The sequence below is a fragment of the Nicotiana tabacum genome, chromosome 6 (genome assembly GCF_000715075.1).
Source record: "Nicotiana tabacum cultivar K326 chromosome 6, ASM71507v2, whole genome shotgun sequence".
NCBI lineage: Eukaryota > Viridiplantae > Streptophyta > Magnoliopsida > Solanales > Solanaceae > Nicotiana > Nicotiana tabacum.
The window spans coordinates 114,346,141-114,368,298 of NC_134085.1; the positions used below are offsets into that span (position 1 = coordinate 114,346,141).

The 22,158-nt window shown below is 38.4% G+C and overlaps 1 long non-coding RNA gene across 1 annotated transcript; it reads left to right on the forward strand.

Moving 5' to 3' along the window:
* Positions 1-5,108: 5,108 nt before the first annotated feature.
* LOC107809638 (uncharacterized) lies at positions 5,109-9,758 on the forward strand. Its single transcript, XR_012710635.1, has 2 exons — positions 5,109-5,865; positions 9,419-9,758. It is a non-coding gene; the product is annotated as an uncharacterized LOC107809638 (long non-coding RNA).
* The last annotated feature ends 12,400 nt before the right edge of the window (positions 9,759-22,158 follow it).

The following is a 22,158-nucleotide window of genomic DNA, read 5'->3' on the forward strand; positions in this document are numbered from 1 at the left end:
TATATCCGGTACAAGCCACAGGTGATCAAAAGAGAACAATTCGATGTTTGGCTAGTGGATTTTTCTTGAGTGGGGGAATCTTGTACAAGAAGACTCCATATTTTGGACTGTTGAGATACATAGATGCTAAACAAGCCACAACTATCATGATAGAAGTGCATTCCGGAGTTTGCAGGCCGCATATGAGTGGGTATGTTCCGGCAAAGAAAATTCTTCGAGCAGGGTATTACTGGCTCACCATGGAACGAGATTGCATTAGCTTTGTGCGCAAGTGTCATCAATGCCAGGTACACGGAGACTTGATCCATTCTCCGCCATCTGAGTGGCATACAATGTCTGCACCGTGGCCCTTTGTTGCTTGGGGAATTGATGTCATTGGACCAATTGAGCCAGTGGCATCAAACGGGCATAGGTTCATTCTGGTGGCCATCGATTATTTCACTAAGTGGGTTGAAGCTAAGACTTTCTAATCTGTGACCAAGAAGGCAATGGTCATTTTTGCTCATTCAAATATCATTTGTCGGTTCAGAATCCCAAAGGTAATCATCACAGATAATAGTGTTAAACTTAACAGTCATTTGATGAAAGACGCATGCCAACAGTTCAAGATTACGCATTAGAATTCCACTCCGTATCGCCCCAAGGCAAATGGAGTTGTTAAGGCGGCCAACAAAGACATAAAGAAGATACTTCGGAAAATGGTGCAAGGTTCCAGGCAATGGCATGAAAAGTTGTCATTTGCTTTGCTGGGTTATCGCACTACTGTTCGCACTTCAGTAGGTGCAACTCCTTATTTGTTGGTATATGGTACTAAAGCAGTGATACCGGAGGAAGTTGAAATTCCATCTCTTCGGATTGTTGCTGAAGCCGAAATTGATGATGATGAGTGGGTCAAAACTCGTTTGGAGCAATTAAGTCTGATTGACGAGAAACGACTGGCAGTAGTATGTCATGGTCAGTTGTATCAAAAGAGAATGGCAAGAACATACAACAAGAAGGTGCGTCCCCGGAAATTTGAAGTGGGTCAGCAAGTATTGAAACGCATCCTTCCACATCAGGCTGAAGCGAAAGGCAAGTTCGCCCCGAATTGGCAGGGGCCGTTCATTGTAATGAGAGTGTTGTCCAATGGTGCTTTGTATTTAACAGATATAGAAGGCAAACATGTAGATATGGCTGTCAATTTTGATACGGTCAAGAAATATTATGTATGACTTCTTTGGTTTGTCTAATTGTTGTTTGTACTTGGCATATTTTGAAGGTTGGAATGACGAAGGCATTTTATTCTGCTATCTAAACACTTTATCCTTTGTTACCCCTTTGAGCATTATTTATTTTCTTTCATGCCCCTCTTTTGGAATCAGTAGCAAAGTTTAGAAACACGGACACAAAAGGTAAATAAAGAAGAAAAAGAGGAAAAGAAAAAAAAAGAAATTGAAAAAAGTAAGTAAAGCAAAAGAAAGAGGGGAAAAAAAGAAAGGGAAAAGAAGAAGAAGAAGAAAAGAGAAAGAAAAAAGAAAAGACAAGTACCAAAAAATAAAGTAATTCCTATGTCATGAACTACGTTCGACTTGATTCCTTTTAAGGATACGTAGGTAGCCTCACGGTTCGGTCCCATCATATAAAAATTCAAAAGTCCCCAAGCAAATAAATTGGGGTAGAAGTTGTGGGTTTTGTAAAAGATCTGATTCCAAAAATTGTAATTTTGAACCCATTCAAGTTATTTTGATCATTTATGATATCCTTTCTTTCTAACCCTATCCAAAAGCATACATTGCGGTCCAAAGAAAGACCTTCCGATAAATCTTTGAGAATGCCAAGTCGAGCGAGATAGAGGTAAGATTCGCATCAGGGGCAACACTCTGTTCTACACAAGGAAAGTGAATAAATGAGAGTCTTATTGGTGAAAACCCACACGGGCACCGTAAGGCGATGGAAAGATGAGAGAAATTAAAATGAGAGAGTCTTATTGGTGAAAACCCTCATGGGCACCGTAAGGCGGCGGTGAGTTTAGAGATGAACAAATGAGAGAGGTTTGTTGGTGAAAACCCTTCAGGGCGCCGCAAGCCGAACAAGGTTGGTGATTTTGCAAAGAGATTGGATTATGGAAACCCCGGGGCATAAAGTATGAAAACTGAAAGGTGATTGGTTGAACAGGCTAGGCCGATTAATCTAAAATGCATGTCATGATCATTGGTGCCAGCTGCCTCACTCAGATAAGTCTCTTTTACTTTTTTTGCTCAAATAGTCTTCCTGTTTTGAATTTTCTTCTTTATTCCTAACTCTCGAAGTCATTGCATTTCATTCTTTTGGGTCTACTTCTCTAAGGCTTTTACAATGATAGCCTTGTTAAGCAAGTAAGAAAGGATTTCAAATCTTATTACCAACTTCCAAATTGAACAAAGCAAGTGCGGCCAAAGCATACCAGAAATAGCATGTTGCAAAATGAAAATAAAGTGTTAGTGGAAGTTCAAGTGGTCGAGTGGTTTTGTAAATTTTGTGGAAAATACAAAGGTTCAAATTGGAAGGACAGAAATGTAAAATAGCGGGTTGAGTGCAGGGCGCTCGGGTCATTCAGGGTCCTGTGGTTGAGGGTCAGTCAAAAGGTCAAACAATTCTTTGCCAGTCGGAGGAAGCTAATCAGAACAAAGCATGGCAATGGGAAGGCCACCTTCAGCAAGAATGCCGCAAACTAACCACCGCATTTTCAAACTGATAAATTTTCTTTGATTGAAATAGGGGCAGAAAATTTCGTTTGTTCCGGAGGAACCCTCCGTGAGGAAAGCATGTACCAGACAGGTTCGGCCGTAAAATTTTCAGGACCCTCCTGGATAATGGGATTTGGCTTAAAATTTTCAGGACCCTCCTGGATAATGGAATTTAATTTACAGTTTTCAGGACCCTCCTGGATAATGGGACTAGTTAAATTTCAAGACCTTCATAGATAACAAGACTTTGCGTAAGTTCTACCTTTAGGAAATATAACTTAGTTTTAAAGTTTTCACTCTTAAAATGAGACGTATTTTGAAATTTTCAGGGTCCTCCTAGATAATGGAATTTAGCTTTTAAATTTTTAGAGCTCTTTTGGGTAATATGATTCGATTAACACTCACACATGTGCCTAGATACCAAACTGGGGCAAAAAAGTTTCTTTTGTTTTGTCTGTTTTGTTGTAACGGCAGGCGCCCACATGGATAACAAGGGAATACATTTCAAGTTTTGGCAATCAGGCGCCCACCTGGAGAACAAGGAAATACAGTTCAAGTTTTGGAAATCAGGCGCCCACCTGGAGAACAAGGGAATATCGTTTAAGCTTTGGCAATCAAGCGCCCACCTGGAGAACAAGGGAATACAGTTCAAGTTTGTGGAAATCAGGTGCCCACCTGAAGAATAAGGGAATATCGTTTAAGCTTTGGCAATCAGGTGCCCACCTGGAGAACAAGGGAATACAATTTAAGTTATTGGCAATCAGGCGCCCACCTGGAGAACAAGGGAATACAGCTCAAATTTTGGCAATCAGGCACTCACCTGGAGAACAAGGGAATACAGTTCAAGTTTTTGGCAATCAGGCACCCACATGGAGAACAAGGGAATACTGTTCAAGTTTTGGTAATCAGGCGCCCACCTAGAGAACAAGGAAATACAGTTCAAGTTTTGGCAATTAGGCGCCCACCTGGAGAACAAGGGAATACAATTCAAGTTTTGGCAATCAGACACCCACCTGAAGAACAAGGGAATATAGTTCGAGTTTTGGTAATCAGGCACCCACCTGGAGAACAAGGGAATACAGTTCGAGTTTTGGCAATCAGGCACCCACCTGGAGAACAAGGGAATGTAGTTTAAGTTTCGGCAATCAGGCGCCCACCTGGAGAATAAGGGAATACAGTTCAAGTTTTTGGCAATCAAGAACCCACCTGGAGAATAAGAGAATACAGTTCAAGTTTTTGGCAATCAGGCGCCCACCTGGAGAACAAGAAAATACAGTTCAAGTTTTGGCAATCAGGCATCCACCTGGAGAACAAGGGAATAAAGTTCAAGTTTGTGGCAATCGGGCGCCCACCTGGAGAACAAGAGAATACAGTTCAAGTTTGTGGCAATCAGGCGCCCACCTGAAAAACAAGGGAATTCATTTCAGAATTCAATTCGAGTTAGCAACAAAAGAAGCTCCCCTCAAGAGTACAAGTCAACAGTTCAAGATGCACAGTAGAGCTGTAGAAGATTCAAGATCAAGTTTTGAAGTCATATAGATAGGAATTTTGTAACTCATAGCTGATAGGATTAATTAGTCTTTTTAATCTTGATTTTTGATGTAATAACAGGACCGCGGACCGGAACCTCGGCAGAACGGCACCTCACTCGACTCTCCAACTCATCCTACCAAAACCTCCAGAACTACACTGAACTGATTCCTTTATAGCCAAGGATATGTAGGCAACCTCGGAAGCAAGGTTCGGTCAGATATTTCAAAAAATGCTTGCCATGGAGTATCCAAACGGGCAAAAATCGCACGTATCCGCTCACTTTATCTTTGCCCGAAAACTCTTCGTGTTTCCGAGCAAAGAGGGGTAGCTATGAGCACGTAATTTTTGCCCTATGTGAAATACTCCTACAAATTAAAGAAATATATTTTCCCCAATTGTTTGCAATTTTATAGGACTTTTGTTAATAGCTTGCATTTTTATGCACGTTTAATTCTATTAAAATCATGAAAAATGCCAAAAAATACTATGCATTGCATTAAGATTTTTTTCACGTTTTAGGATTAATTAAGTTAGTTAATTGCCTTATTAAGATGAAAATCACAAAAAATTGGTTCACTTTTACATTTTTAGCTTTTTAATTTTAGATTAGTAATTTTCTCTTTTAATCTAGGAGCAACTAATTATTATAAATTTTATAGTTAGATAATTAGCTTGATTTTACGATTTAAATTAAAATTAATAATTTAATTTAGGTTTTTATTTAATTAAAAAAAAGGAAGAAGGAAATTGAAAAGATCGGTCTTTAAATTAAAATTGGGCCAAACTTGATGTCAAGCCCAAATTCCACCCCAAATACACCCCTTACCCAGCCCAAACCAGACCAATTTCTGACCCGCCCATTTCCCCCATCTAAAACCTAACCTGTCTCTAACAAAACAACACATCTAACCCTAGAGACAACACTGAAACGGCACCCATCTCCTAGCCCGTTTCTGCCCCGCTTCAACTCGCCGAGTTTGTTGGTCCCTCCTTGCATCTCTCTCCAACATGGCTTAACCATTTCTGACAGATTCTCTCTCCCTCACATGCGCTCTCTTTGTTTTTTTCCGGATTTTTACTCTTTTAGATGGAAATTAGGAAAAATGAGAGGCGTAGGATTGAGTGAAATTGGATCCACTCCCTCCATTTGTCCGTTTTTTCCATCAAAAAGGGTAAAAAATCAGATTTGGATTTTGCGAATTTTTGGGAGATTTCTTGGGAAGGAAGCATAGAAGGTTCGAGAATATTGGAGGTTTATATATAAAGTAAGGATTTTCTTGGTTAAGGGGTCAGAGATTTCTTTCGGAAATTGAGGGAGGTAAAAAGTTCGAGGGTTCTTGCTTTTCTTTTCTTCAGATTCCTCAATTTTAGTTTGCGCTTTTCAGAAAACAAAAATAAAAAATAGTCTGAGTTTGATTTTGTTTTAGTTTTACTTCATTTCAAAAGAAAAATAAAAAATTACCAAAATCTCAACATTTTTCTGATTTCTGATTCTCAAGAATGGAGTTGGATTGAAGTTTAAGTTGGAGCTTGTGTTTGGGTTCGGAATTTCGGTGCCGTTTTGAGTTCCGTTCGAGTTTGTTTCTGATTTCATTCGGCTTATTCTAGCTTTTCTCTGTTCAATCGGGTAAGTTTTTGGGAAACTTCTGTGTCTTATGCTATAGTGTCTTATTGAAAGGAGCTCTCAACAAGCCAAAATCTTCATACTGTTTTCTTTGAGTATTTTCATTATGAATAGTTAAACGATGACTAAATCCTTCAGTTAATTTTGATATACATTGTGTTTCTTAAGTGTTAATTATTGGTAGTGTCTTTATGTGAGAACTTTTATATCAAATGGCCCAATTTGAAGAAGCCAAGGGCTTTGCATGGATGAACTAGGAAATCTTCCTCCATATAATATGTGCAAGCCACTGGTCGTCCAACTTTCCTCTTTACTATTTTCTGATTCCATTTCCTCTGTTATTTTTGGTTTTCCATTATTATGATGGTTACATCAAGCTCGTAATATTGTACTCCATTTTGTAAGTGTAACTAGGGGAGATACAACTAACGCAGGCTACACAAAATATTGTCGACTCTGTTCCATTTCATTACTGCATTTTAATTTTAGGCAATACTTGTAATTTTGTTTCTGTCCAGGTGGAGTCATTATAGTTACAACTATAAGAACGATTGCATAATAAACAATTTTATGTTTTTTTTAAATAAAGGTGAATAGATTTGCATGAAGGAAGTTTTTTTTTATTTAAGTTAAAATTCCCACTGAATTATTGGACTGAAACGGTGAAAGAATGGACATTTGACATTTTTAGTTTATGGGAGGAAACTGGAAACTAGAAAAAGAAGAACCAAGGGATGTTTTTGTTGATTTGCTAAATGTTGTCAAAAAATATATATATTCATAAAATGTTGGTGTTAATATAGATCATTTTTATACAAGTACTTGAATATGAAAATTGTTGTCATACTTTTTAAACCCTCACCCTGTATCTTGCTCTTCTGTTGATACTGCTTTACCTGTGTATACAAGTACTTCTGTTGATATGGCATTCACAATGTGTTGTGTCCTCTTTACCTGTTGAGCGTGAGCAAGCGTAAATGTTGCCATTTTGGCTTGTGCTAAGCTACTGGCTACTGTTAGGCCTGCCCAAAAACCATTTTCTTTATCAAATAATGGGCCTAGCCACATTTCTGATTAAATGAACTTGGCCCATGAGAGTTCGAACAGAATGTTAGACTTTGGTTAATTTTTTTTCGTTGTAATTTTATTTTGTTTAACTGGACCATTAGGAATATGCTTAGGCCGTTAATATTCATAAATATCGTAGTTTTCTTTAGGCACATAATTAAATCATCACAACTACGGGTATGGTTCTCATGGCGTGGCTGTGATCCCTAATTTCAAATTAATGTTAAATATGAATATCTATAGTTCACCTAATTGAATGCTTTTCCTTTAATAAATTTGAGGCGTGCCATCCAATCACCTAGTCTATGACCCTCACATCGATATTTTAACTAGTGTAGAAAAATACCCTGAACTCAGTTTGTTTTAGGCGCGTTAATTAAATAAATTGTCATAGCTACGGGTACGGTTCCCGCGACGTAGTTGTGATGCTTAATTTCTAAAACCCGGGGGTACATTTATGTGACCCGGCGAAAAGTCTTGTTAATAAAATAAACATGTTATGGATCGTGGGTATATTCTCGTGACATGATTCACGACGTGTAATCAAATAATTGGTTGTATAACAATTGGATTATTAAAAGTGGTTTAAAAGAAATAAAATGCGCATAGGTTTAAAAGATGTTTTAAAATCAAATAAATAGGACAATATTAACAGTTGAGCAACCGTGCTAAAACCACGGAACCCGGGAATGCCTAACACCTTCTCCCGGGTTAACAGAATTCCTTACCCGAATTTTTGCGTTTCGCGGACTGTAAAACAGAGTCAATCTTCCTCGATTCGGAATTTTAAATCGGTGACTTGGGACACCATAAATTATCCCAAGTGACGACTCTGAATTTTAAATAAATCATCCCATTTCGATTGTCAATTAAATTAGAAAAACTCTCATATACCCTTCTAGGGGTAGAAAAGGGAGGTGTGACAAGTTCTTCTATGACTTCGTGCATATATGCTACATGTCCAAATTATTGTGGTTGCCTGTGTAGTTATCACATGCCTTACATGTCTTGTTGTTTTTGTAAAGGTTGTTGCATTCCTTTGAATCTTACGTGATTCTCTTGTTGTTGTGTACTCATACTCTTAGTGGTAGAAATTCTTGTAATTGAGTTGTTGAATTGTTGTTGTTGATTTAGATTATGTACGGTGGGATCGGGTTGCACGCCACAACAGGAGGAATAAGGGTGATATATTGAGGAGGAATAAGGGTGAATTGATATTGTATGGTGGGATTGGGTTGCGTGCCGCAACAAGAGGAATAATGGTGATATATTGAGGAGGAATACGGGTGAATTTATATTATATAGTGGAATCGGGTTGCGCAACGCAACATATTATGTTATTATTATGATATTGATAATATATGGTGGGATCGAGTTGCGCACCGCAACATATTATGATATTGATATTATACGGTGGGATTGGATTGCACGCATCAACAGGAGGAATAAGGGTGATATATTAAGGAGGAATAAGGGTGAATTGACATATCTTGTATTTTGGTATCCCTTGTTTTACTCTATTGAATTTAGTCATTCATGCAAGACTTTGATAATTTGTATTTTTGGTTTTCACTGAGTTTTGAGGATCGAGTTACTTACCTTGACTTATTGACTTGCCGTCATTCCCTGAGTTCTTTTCCTAATACTATTAATCTCGTGAATTAATTTTCAAAGTAAATTTACTACATTGAGTCATTTCCTCACTGAGTTGTGAGTAATATAGTGATTTAATATAAAGGAATTAATATCATGCTACCTTGTATGACTTTTAAGTTAGAACTCGTCGTATATATCTCAATATTACAAATTCTAATAAATGTTATATTTTATTTCAATTGACTTCTCAACTAAATTTTCTTAACCCGTCTGAGGTTGTATTTTCTTAAAAGGAATTGCTATTAAGTTTTAATTTAATAATTCCTATATTAAAGGCGATAGCTTATTTGGTGTTGTATTTTTATTTGAAAAGGGTATTTTCTTCACTCAAATGATTTCTAAGAATAACTTCATCTTTTCTCTCTGATTTCCTATTTGGTTTAGAAACTGTAATTTACTTTATGTTATATAAATGGGACTCTCTGAACATCTTAATTTGTGTTTGTTACGGGTATTACGTACTGAGTAGAATGTGGATTTTGTTGTATAAAGTGAGATGGAAATATGTGGGCACAAGGTTCCGTGCGTGTTAAAGGCTTGGAAGTTGTGATTTTGAGATGAGGTTACGAGTATCGGGATGGCTGGAATTTTGTGTATTAGTAACGATGTGATTGGTTGAGTTAGTATTGCTTTCCTTTATTTGATCACATTTTACTAATCTATATCCCAACTGTGTTGGTGTGAATTTACCTGGCTATTTTCGTTATCATTCTTGTTTTCCCCTTATCATCTCTATTGTTGTAATTTGATTTCTCCCTGCTATTGGCATTACCTTGTTATCTTTATCCTATTAGTTTATTATCATATCCTTTTCAATTTATTAAACCAACAGGTGTCTTGGATGTTCCTCGTCACTACTCCACCGAGGTTAGTCTTGATACTTATTAGGTACCGCTGTGGTGAGCTCATACTACACTTTTGTACATTTTTGTACAGATCCAGGTATTTGATCGTTAGTAGCTATGTGGATCGTTGTTGTGAAGACTCAAGGTAGACCTGTTACTGCGTTCGCAGGCCTCGGAGTCACCTTCTATTGTACTTATTTCCATTGTTTCCTTTTGTTCTGGAACAACAATGTATTCATTTTGTATAACTACTCCTAGAAAGGCTTATGACTTGTATTACGGGTTTTGGGAATCTTGTATTGTACAAAGACATCTAATTCGAAGTTAGTGAATATTATCATTATTTCTGTTAATGTTAGGCTTACCTAGTTTTAGAAACTAGGTGCCATCACAACTCCTTCGGATGGATTTTGGGTCGTGACAATTTGGTGTTGGATCATACCACTTACACTGAAAGAGTATCAATTTTTTCTTCGGCCGACCCATTTTATACTCAAGTTTTATGATCTCTTGAAGCACACCATAATAATCAATATCCCCATCGACTTTCACACACATTCCACTATTATTTATTTTCTTACCCTTAGACCAATTTTCTGTATGAAACTTGCACCCATGGATACAATCTTTCTGACTCTAGGATCATGTCCCCAGGCGATATCTTGCAAAAATCGATCATTTATGCCATTAACTGGATTATGAACATATAAAGGGTAAAATAATTTAAAATTATTTAAATACATATAACTTATTATAATCTACCGTTAATAAGACCATGTTAAATATTAAGTAACACTTACAAATTCTTGAAACCATTTTGAAAAACTTGGGATAAACAAGCTCTTGCCTATATGTACCCACAAACCAACTGTTCGACAAAATAAAAAATGTCATTAGTTAAAGCGATGACGAATCTTTAATATATCGGTAATATAAATGTATACTTACTTATAGTAAGGTTGGACCTCTGGGCAATTCAAAAGCACATGTATTGTAGCTGACTTTAGTTCCATCTCACTCAAAAGTCGCTTTGGACCGCCTTTACCTAGTTGATTGAATATGGAAAATGGTGGATACGAAAGATCGGTGCTTCCATCGTCATGCTGATCAGGTTTATTTCTCAAATATGGCACATTATATTCAAAATACTATGAACAAAAATAAGAATTTTCTCTAGCCACATATGCCTCGAAAATCGATCCCTCAATCATAGATCTATTTTTGACAGTCTGCTTACATTTGCCAATAATCCTGAATATTAGCATTATTTTTATATTGTAATAACCCGACCGGTCGTTTTGTGTTTTAGAAACTTGTCCCCTAAATAAGACTCCTCGTATGTACTTTTACTGTTTATGACTTGCGAGGATGGTTAGTTCGGAATTTGGAAGGGTTCGGATTGAAATCAGAATACTTGGTTCCTTAAGTTGGCCTTAAAAGGCTAAGTTTGACTTCGGTCAATATTTTGAGTAAACAACCTCGGAATTTGAATTTGATGGTTCCAATAGGTTCGTATAATGATTTCGGACTTGGGCATATGTTCGGATCGGATTTTGGATGACCCGGGAGCGTTTCGGCGCCTAATATCGAAAGTTGGTTCTTTGAAGGTTTTAAAGTTCTTTAAATTTGGTTTGGAGTAGGTTTTGGTGATATCGAGGTCTGAACGGAATTTTGAGACCGGGAATAGTTCAGTAATGTCATTTAAGACTTGCACGTAAAATTTGGTGTCATTCTGAGTTGATTTGATAGGAATCGGACGTGTGGAAGCCTTTTTAGAAGTTTTTGAGTTCATGAGTCAATCCATGCGTTTTGGCGTCCGATTAGTAGTTTTTGATTTTATTTCTGTGTTTTGATCACTCGAGCAAGTTTGTATAAGGTTATTAGACTTGTGTGGGTAATTGGTGTGGAGCCCCGAGGGCTTGAGTGAGTTTCGGACGTTCGGGAGGGTGAGAAAACACTCCAGTTTTTTGGTGTTTATTGCTGGTGCTGCAGGTCTCGCAAATGCGAGAAAATGTTCGCATTTGCGAGAAGAGCTTCGCAATTTCGAAGAATCTTGACCTAGGGCAGTGTTCGCATTTGCGACCTCAGCAGTGTTCATATTTGTGACACTTCGTCGCATTTGCGACCTCAACAACTAAAGCCGAGGGTCTGCGTTTGAGAGAGGTTTGTCGCATTTGCGAACCCAGTGTCGCAAATGCAACATCAGAGACCTGTGCCCAGCTCATTTAATGCGGGACTTAGACCATATATCTCATTTCACTTCATCTCTTGGGCGATTGTTGGAGCTTCTGGAAGAGGGTTTTCACCTAGCACATTGAGGTAAGTAATTTCTATACAACATGAGTTAAATATATAGATTATGGGTAGATTAACATGTAATAATTAGTGAAAATCAAGGGTTTAGATGAAAATCTAGGTTTTTGATAAAAATTAAATTTGACCACAAAATTAGTTATGGAACTTAGTAACAACTTTCTTCGAAAATTTCCGAAATCCGGGCACGTGGGCTCGGGAGTGAATTTTAAGAATCTCACATTTAGGGTTGGATAACCTATTGCATAGTTGAAATAAAAAAATTTGAGTATGAATTGATTGGTTTATATACTATTTGATTAGTTTTGGGTTGATTCAACACCGAATTGAGGGTGTGAGCACATTCTTGGACCGGAAAGTAGGCCTTGAGATGAGCTAAGTCTCTTTTCTAGCCTTGTAAGAGGGAATTAACCTCATAGTTGAACTTAATTAATATGTGTTGTCATTTGTGGGGGCTGCGTACTCACGAAGTGACGAGAGTCCATATATAGCTACTATTGTTGCTTATATCCGGGTAGTGTTAGGCTCACACCATGCTTTTGTGGATATTGTTATCTGATTTTATTTGTTAATTGTATCGAATAGGGCTAAGTTAAGGATTTTAAGATTTCAAAGGTTTCAAGTTCAATTTCTTCTTTTTTTTAAAAGAATTGAGGGATGTTATGCTTAACCTGATAAATTATATTTAGCCGCGTCGCAAGTATATTCCGCGAGCGGGGTGACTTTTCCACTACTCTCATGGGAGCAGGTTATTCGCCTCGGCAGCTTAATCGATATATCTATGGTTCGGGCCGTTCGACCCTCGGCAATGCACAATATATTTATATTTATATTTGGATCGGGCCGAACGTCCTCAGTATAAATCGTGCGTAAAGATATTGGAACCCCTTTTTATATTTAATATTGTTTCATGGAATTGAAAGGTGAAAGGATTAGATGAGAGAATTGACTTGGTTCTTACTTGAAATGAAAGGATTGCTTATCTATTTTCCTGCTCTGAGTTTTGTTATCATTTTATATATCATGTTTGATTAGAACTTCATATTATTATATTGTTGGCCCATAGTAAGTGTCGAAGTCGACCCCTTGTCACTATTTCTTCGAGGTTAGACTAGATACTTACTGGGTACATGTTGTTTTATGTACTCACGCTACACTTTTGTACTTGATGTGCAGGATCTAAGGCAGGTGCATCTGGCTGTCAGTCCGGCACACACGCTTGACTTCTGTTCGAGACTACACGGTGAGCTACTCTTCTGAGCCGTTCAGCAGCAGCCGGAGTCTCTCTTTTGATTTATTTTCTGTCTATTATATTTCAGAAAGTAGAGTAAAATTCTTTTGTATATCCTACTAGTAGCCCATATACTTGTGACACCAGGTCTTGGCACACACACACTAGTAGACTCATGATTTTGGGTTCATTGTATGATTTCGATTTGTATTCAATTGCTTTCGTTTACGCATTATACATTTGTCTTTTCCTAAATCATTTAAAATGAGAGAAGTCATTTACTTGGTAAACTTGTTTAAAACAGAAAATCACTAGATTGTTCGGTGTTGGGCGCCATCACGGCCTATAATAGAATTGGGTCGTGACATAGATGGAATAAATGAAACACATAAGGATTAATGATTAAAAGTCATTAATTACCTCTCAAATGGATACATCCATCTGCATTGAACTGGTCCTTCAAGCCATGTCTTTTGTGCAGGGTAAATTGGAAGATGTTCCATCACGTCAAACCAAAACCAAGAGGAAATTTTTTTGCCAACTTGTTTGAAATTACGGGAATGTTACTCTCCAGTAAGTTAGGTTCTCCACCCTCAAGGTTCTAGAACACAACTCCTTGAAAAATAAGCATACCTTTGTGATGGGCTTCCATATTCTATCAGGAAATGCATTAAACGCAACACGCATCAAAGATTCCATGAAAATGTGACGATCATGGCTTATCATAGACGTCAACTTTCTTTCTTTTATGTCAACACACTAGGCAGGTTTGATGCATACCCATCAAGCATACTCAAATAATTAACCCAATCATAAATCTCTCTTCTTTCCTCCAAGGTGAATGTAAAACTGGCCTTGGGTTTCTGAATCTTGTTGTTCAAATATGTCAGATACAACTCACTCCACCTACAATATTCCTTTAACTCCATACTGGCCTTCAAATTATCCTTTTTCTTTTTTTGACATCCATCACAGTATTAAACAAGTTGTCAAAAAGGTTCTTCTCAATATGCATGACATCAAGATTATACCAAAGAAGATTGTGCTTCCAATAAGGTAACTCCCAAAATATGCTTTGTTTAGTCCAGTTGTGTGTAACACCATAACCATGTATCTTATTAGACAAGGGATACTCTTTTACCTTAGGCAGATCCCTAACTCTATTCCAAATCTCTTCCGGAGACAAGACGAATGGTGGCTTCTCATAATCAGTTTTGTTCTTTATAAATGCATTAGTATTTATCCTGAACCTTATGATCCATTGGCAAGAAGCGGTGATAGCAGTCAAACCATGTGTTCTTACCTTCATGTTTTTAAGTAAATGCTTTTTATCTTCCATACAAGTCGGGCAAGTTAAATTTCCGAAGGTTGACCCCCCAGACATCATTCCATAAGCAGAAAAATTATTTATAGTCCATGTCAAAGTAGCACGCTGTCACGACCCTAAATTCAGACCCGGTCGTGATGGCGCCTCTCATGAAGACAAGGCCAGCCGACACACACCAAATTTATTTTAAGCCATTAAAATAATACAAATTAAGTCTTTAACATAATAATAATCCCAAAATAAAGGTGAATAATATAATTTGCGGAATAGACATAGCCCGACATCGAGGTGTCCCAGCCATGAGAATCTACTAGCCGATTAAGAACAGGAAGAGTCTACATAGTCTATTACAGAACTAAAACAAGAGAAAATAAGATAGAAGGAGAAGCACTGGGCTGCGAACGCCGATCAGCTACCTAGAGAATCTCCGAATCCGCTTGAGCTGGAAGAATCAACACTCGCTAGCGGGACCTGAAACGCCTGAATCTGCACACAAGATGCAGGGAGTAAAGTGAGTACTCCAACTCAGTGAGTAATAACAATAAATGAAGGCTCAGCGATAAGAAATCACGTAAAAGCACATCAACATGCTATAAAGAAGCAGTATAAAACCAGTAAAAGCAATGAAATAGTGAAAATATATAAAGATACCTTAGTTCAGAATAAGCTTATTTAAAATACCCTTTTAACAGTTAAACAGTTAAATGAAAGCAGCTAGAACAGAAAAATACATAAAAATTCGCCACTCGGGCATAATGTCAACAGAATACGCCCCTCGGGCAATATCATGGAACAACACCAGCCCCTCAGGCTATATCATATATCACAATAGGTAGCCGCATTCACTAGGGGTGTGCAGACTCCGGGAGGGGCCCCTTACGGCCCAAGCGCAATATCAAGCCATCTCGTGGCATAATCAATAGGCTCTCGGCCTCAAATCAATCCACCTCATGGCGTACAACCTAGGCCCTCGGCCTCATAATCATAAATCAGTGTATCCTCACAACACAGGCCCTCGGTCTTACTCAATCAAAATCTCATAAGCCATTCGGGCAACAGTAAAACATGATGTTCAACCCAAATTATCATTTAAAATATCATTTAATATATTAAAACAGAGTAAACATGGCTGAGTTATGAAAACAGTAAAATATAGCATGACTGAGTACAAGTATAAAGTCAAAACAATGAGGAAATATCAGTAAAAATCCCCTAAGGGTTCAAATAGTTGGAACGAGGCCCAAATATGGCATTCCGCCCAAAACATGACGATAGCAAATAGTTTTCAATCAAATACGCGGTAAAACAGTCATTCGGGACGGACTAAGTCACTATCCCCAATGGTGCATGACTCCACGCTCGTCATCTAGCGTGTGTCACCTTATTATAGCACAACAATGTGTAATCCGGGGCTTCATACCCTCAGGACAACATTTAAAATCATTACTCACCTCAATCCGGTCCAAACTCTAGTCCGCGATGCCTTTACCCCTCGAATTAGCCTCAACACGCGTCGAATCTATCCAAAATCAGAATCACGATGTCAAAATATGCTAAGGGAACGAAGCCCATGCGAAAATAATCAATTTACAACATAAATCCCGAAAGTAACCAAAACTCGACCCCTAGGCCCACGTCTCGGAATTTGATAAAATTTACATCAATATATTCCTTATCTCCCCACGAGTTCATACATATCAAAAGTCCCAAAATCCGGCCACAAATGGCCCCTCAAATCCTCAAGTCAATGTCTCCAATACCAAGCCCTAGTTTCCCAATTTTTAACCCTTAGTTTCTATTAATCTTAGGCCAAATTAGTGAAATAATGCCATAGGATCGATTATTAGACTCAAAAATCTTACCTTTAGATGATATCCCTTGATTACCTCTTCAAAATCTCCCAAAAAACTCCAAAACCGACTTGAAATAGTGAAGAACAACTCAAAAATCGTGAAGGAGTGCTTTTAGACCTTCTGGCCCAGGATTTTCGCACCTGCGGTCCAGATGCCGCTTTTGCGATCCGTGTCTGCGGTCCAAGACGGCGCATATATGGTACTCACTTAAATCCTCAATTTTCACATCTGCGATGCCTAATTCGCACCTGCGCCATCACAGGTGCGGTTGCTCAACCGCTTATGCGGTTTCTGCCTTCCTAGGCTCCTTCCGCTTATGCGACTGGTCCTCTGCATCTGCGGGGGTCGCACTTGTGGCCTCCTAACCGCAAATGCGGTTATGACAGCAGTCCTAAAAACTTCAACCACCATTTTCAAATTCCAAACTTTCCGCCAACCATCCGAAATCACCCCGAGGCCCCCGGGACCTCAACCAAAAGCACCAACAAGTCCTATACCACTATCCAAACTTATACCAATCTTCAAAACACCTCAAGCAACATCAGATTCAAGCCTAAGGTTCCCAAAATCTTCTGAATTACGCTTTTGATCAAAAAGTCTACCAAACCACGTCCGAATGGCCTGAAATTTTGCACACACATCTCAAACGACACAACGGAGCTATTGCAACTTCCGAAATTTCATTTCGACCCTTATATTAAAATCTCACCTATCAACCGGAAAACGCCAAAATTCCAATTTCGCCAATTCAAGCCTAAATCTATCCCGGACCTCCAAATCACATTCCGATCATGAACCTAAGTCTCAAATCACCTCCCAAAGCTATCTGAACCATTGGAACTCACATCCGAACCCTCTAACACATAAGTTAACATCTGATTGACTTTTTCAACTTAAGCTTCCTCAAAAGAGACTATGTGTCTCAAACCTTACCAAAACCTTTCCGAACCCGAGCCAACCAACCCGATCTCGCATAGAATCGATAAACAAAGGAATAAGAAGCATAAATGGGGGTAACGGAGCGGTAACTCATGAGATGACTGGCTGGGTCGTCACATCCTCCCCCTTTTAAACAAACATTCATCCTCGAACGAGTCAAGAAATATACCTGAAGCATCAAATAGGTGAGAATATCTGCTCCGCATCTCCCGCTCGGTCTCCCAGATAGCATCCTCAACGGGCCGACCTCTCCACTGTACTGAAGCTATATCCTTTGATCTCAACTTTCAAACCTGACGCTCCAAAATAGCTGTTGGCTCCACATCATAAGTCAAATCACCATCTAACCGCACCGTGCTGAAATCTAGAACATGAGATGGATCCCCAATATACTTCTGGAGCATAGAAACATGAGATACCGGATGCACACTCGACAAGATGGGTGGCAAAGCAAGCTCATAATCCACCTCCCCAATCCTCCGAATCACCTCAAAAGACCCAATGAATCGAGGACTCAATTTACCCATCTTCCCAAATCTCATAACACTCTTCATGGGAGAAACCTTCAACAGAACCTTCTCACCAACCATGTAGGACACATCCCGAACCTTCATGTCGGCATAACTCTTTGGTCTCGACTGCGCTGTACGAAGCCTCTCCTGAATTGCCTTTACCTTTTCTAAAGCATCCTGTACCAAGTTTGTTCTCAACAGCCTTTACCTTCATGTGTAATCCGGGGTTTTATACTTTCAAGACAACATTTTAAATCATTTCTCACCTCAATCCGGTCCAAACTCTAGCCGGCGACGGCTTTTCCCCTCAAATCGGCCTCAACTCGCGTCGAATCTATCCAAAATCAGAATCACGGCATCAAAATATAATAAGAGAACAAAGCTCATGCGAAAATAATCAATTTACAACATAAATCCAGAAATTAACCAAAACTCGACCCCTGGGCCCGCGTCTCGGAATTCGATAAAATTTACATCAATAGATTCTTTATCTTCCCACGAGTTCATACATATCAAAAGTCCCAAAATCCGACCACAAATGACCCCTCAAATCCTCAAGTCAAGGTCTCCAATACCAAACCCTAGTTTCCCAATTTTTAACCCTTAATTTCCATTAATCTTAGGCCAAATCAGTGAAATAATGCCACAAGATCGATTATTAGGCTAAAAAATCTTACCTCCAGACGATATCCCTTGATTCCCTCTTCAAAATCTCCCAAAAAGCTCCAACCCCGATTTGAAATGATGAATAACAACTCAAAAATTGCGAAGGAGTGCTTTTATACCTTCTGGCACAGGCTTTTCACACCTGCGATCCAGATACCGCTTCTGCGGTCTAAGACGCTGCATCTACGGTACTCACTTAAATCCTCAATCTTCGTATCTGCGATGCCTAATTCGCACATGCGCCATCGCAGGTGTGGTTCCTCAACCGCTTCTGCGGTTCCTGCTTTCCTAGGATCCTTCCACTTCTGCTACTGGTCCTCCGCAGATGCGGTTATGACAGCAGTCCTAAAAACTTCTGCTACCATTTCCAAATTCCAAACTTTCCGCCAACCATCCGAAATCACCCTGAGGCCCTCAGGACCTCAACCAAAAGCATCAACAAGTCCTATACCACTATCCAAACTTATACCAATCTTCAAAACACCTCAAACAACATCGGATCAAGCAAAACACATCGGATTCAAGCCTAAGGTTCTCAAAATCTTCCAAATTACACTTTTGATCAAAAAGTCTACCAAACCACGTCCGAATGACTTGAAATTTTGCACACACGTCCCAAATAACACAACGGAGCTACTGCTACTTCCGGAATCTCATTCCGACCCCTATATCAAAATCTCACCTATCAACCGGAAAACGCCAAAATTCCAATTTCGCCAATTCAAGCCTAAATCTACCCTGGACCTCCAAATCACATTCTGGTCATGCTCCTAAGTCTCAAATCACCTCCCAAAGCTATCCAAACCATCGAAACTCACATCCAAACCCTCTAACACATAAGTCAACGTCCGGTTGACTTTTCCAACTTAAGCTTCCTTAAAAGAGACTAAGTGTCTCAAACTTTACCAAAACCTTTCTGAACCCAAGCCAACCAACCCGATCACGCATAGAACCAATAAACAAAGCAATAAGAAGCAGAAATAGGGGTAACTGCGCGATAACTCATGAGACGACTGGCTGGGTCGTCACACACGCAATCTGTTTTTTCGCTTAGTTGATACATCATATGTTTCCACGCCTTGATGCCACAATAACTTCAACTCATCAATTAAAGGCTGCATGTAAACATCAATCAACTTTTTTGGATTGCAGGACTTGGAACAATACAAGTTAGAAACAAATATGGACTTGTTATACATAACTCATGTGAAAGATTATATAGCGTAACAAACACCGGCCAATATGAATATGGTGCAGCAGAGACTGCAAATGGAGTGAATCCATCAGCGCATAATCCCAACCTAATGTTTCTTGGTTCACTAGCAAAGTCTGGGAACACCCTATCAAAATGCTTCCATGCTTCTCCATCTGAAGGATGACATAGAACACAATTTGACCTTCTATGCTCATAATGCCATCTCATATGAGGAGCGGAGCTTATTGATGCATACAACCTATTTAACCTTGGTATAAAGGGTAAGTAGTGCATCGCCTTCACCGGATCTTCTTCTTTTTATCATTTGTGGCATCCTTGTAATCAGGCTTGCTACAAAATTTGCAGTTCTCAAGAGATGCATCATACTTATAGAATAATATGCAACCATTCTCACAACAACGAATCCTCTATGATGAAAGACCCAACTTGGAAACCATTTTTTTGTCGTATAGAAATCTTTAGGTAGGTGAAGAAAAAAACTAGAAGTTGACATATTTATTTTATTTATATTAATTACTAAGTTATATTCTCCCAAAGGTTATCTAAATAGTTTAATTACATATTTTACTATAATATTTGGGTGGTTTCAATATTAATAGTTACATTAAATTATTGTAAGACAAAAAAGTCATAAAACATATAAATTAATCTAATTTATTTCAAATTGGCATATGATAGTGCTCTAATACTTAATTGACTGCATTTTCTTCATTTCGTTCCAATAATAAATAATATAATTAACACATAGATAGGGCATGAAAAATTTCCAAACGAAAAGCCGAAACAGAAAAGTATTAGCACTTAAGTTGTTTCTTAACTAACCTAACTTGAATGTTTAAATATTCTAACTGTTTAAAATATTGTTCAACTCCAACAGAGAAGTATGAGCACTTAAGTTATTTTTTATATAAATAAGAATTCCATAATTGTAGAAAATATCCAAATTATTCTAAACTTTCTTGATTTATTATTGGAGACATACAAGTATATTAGTCATTTTCACAAGAACATCTAACTAAAAAGAAAAAACCCGCTAATTAATCTAAATAAGCAAATTTTTAACAAGTCATTGTATACCTAATATATTGCAAAAGTTATTGCTAATTTATTCATACTATTAAAAATTATATAGCTAATTTATACATACCATATTGCTAAATTAATACAAAAAAATTTACCTGTAGGAAAGGACTACCAGATCTGCTGCCGGAGGGGAGAAGAGCCGCCGGATTCACTACACCCAAAATGAGTTAAACAAATTGGGAGAAAAATATTGGGGGCGGGGAGGTTGGACTGGGGAAAGGGAGAGGGAGAGGGAGAGGGAGAATGAGAGAGAGGAAATTTGGTGTTAATTACCTTGTATAGAGAAGAGAAAGAGTGGTTGGGGGCAGAAGATGAGAGTGGAGGAGAGTAAAAAAAAACTAGAAAAGAAAGAAGAAAGAAGAAAAAATGGGTTGGGGGCTGTATAAATATAGATTTGCGACCGAAGCGGCCGCAATTTGAAATTTGAAAATTTCAAATAGCGACTGATTCGATCGCAAATTCGTCGACTAGTCAGGCCTCGTTTTTGTTGCAAATTCCGACCAAATCGATCGAAGGATTTATATTTTTTTAAAACTTTTGCAACTGATTCAATTGGAAACCCTAAAAAATATTTTTGCGGTATTTTTCGCGTAATTGAGCGGCCGAAAGAGTCGCAATTTGGAGCTAAAAATTAACATGTATTTTTAATAGCATTTCGTACCGAATTAGTCAGAAATTACGATTGCATTAAATCGATCGAAATTACTCAGTCGGTAAATAACTATTTTTAGTAGTGAGCCTCATGCCCATGAAAAGTATCATATTTTTTTTTATTGCATCTCATGTTGTTGTGCGCAATTGCAAAGAATTATTCACATCAAATATTAATCACAATAAGAAGGTGCTTTCAAGAATTCAAGCTGCACAACTAAATAATCTGTTACACCCCACACTTTTATTCACCCATGAAGTTGAAGATTGATAAGTTTGGCTTCTAGCATAGCCAATCGGCCGATGACACATTATGGGGACAAAGGGTGATTACATATTCTATAAGATTATGCCAGCTGCCCCATCGAGCGTAGTGGCTGGTGCGGGGAAACCCGTTTGGCACTCGGGGCGGTGGAGTTTCTAGACCTAGTATAAAAAGTATCACAACTTCTTTCTCTTTCATTCTATGAAATCTCAACAATTCCAATCTCTTTCGAAATACTCTCAACTCCTTCTAAGAACTCTCAAACGTTTAAAGACCAAATAAACGCGAACCTAGTAGGATTTAGTGTAAAGAATCTTGTGGTCATCACTGTATCGTATATCTTCTTATTATGCTGATTTGGAAAACTCCTTGGAGGTGAAGATAATCACTATAGAAGAGTAAGAATTCAGGAAGCATAGTTAGTTCCTCAGCAAGGTAGTCAAGCCGAAGGACATCACTAAAAACTCATAGTGGCCATATCTAGTCCGGAAAGCCGTCTTCGGAAGCACAAATATTTAGTTGATGATACCCAGATCTCAAGTCGATCTTAGAGAACACCATGGCACCCTGCAACTGGTCAAAAAAATAATTAATGCGCGGCAAGGGTACTTATTCTTGATCGTGACTTTGTTCAACTAGCGGTAATCAATGCACATCCGCATACTCACTCC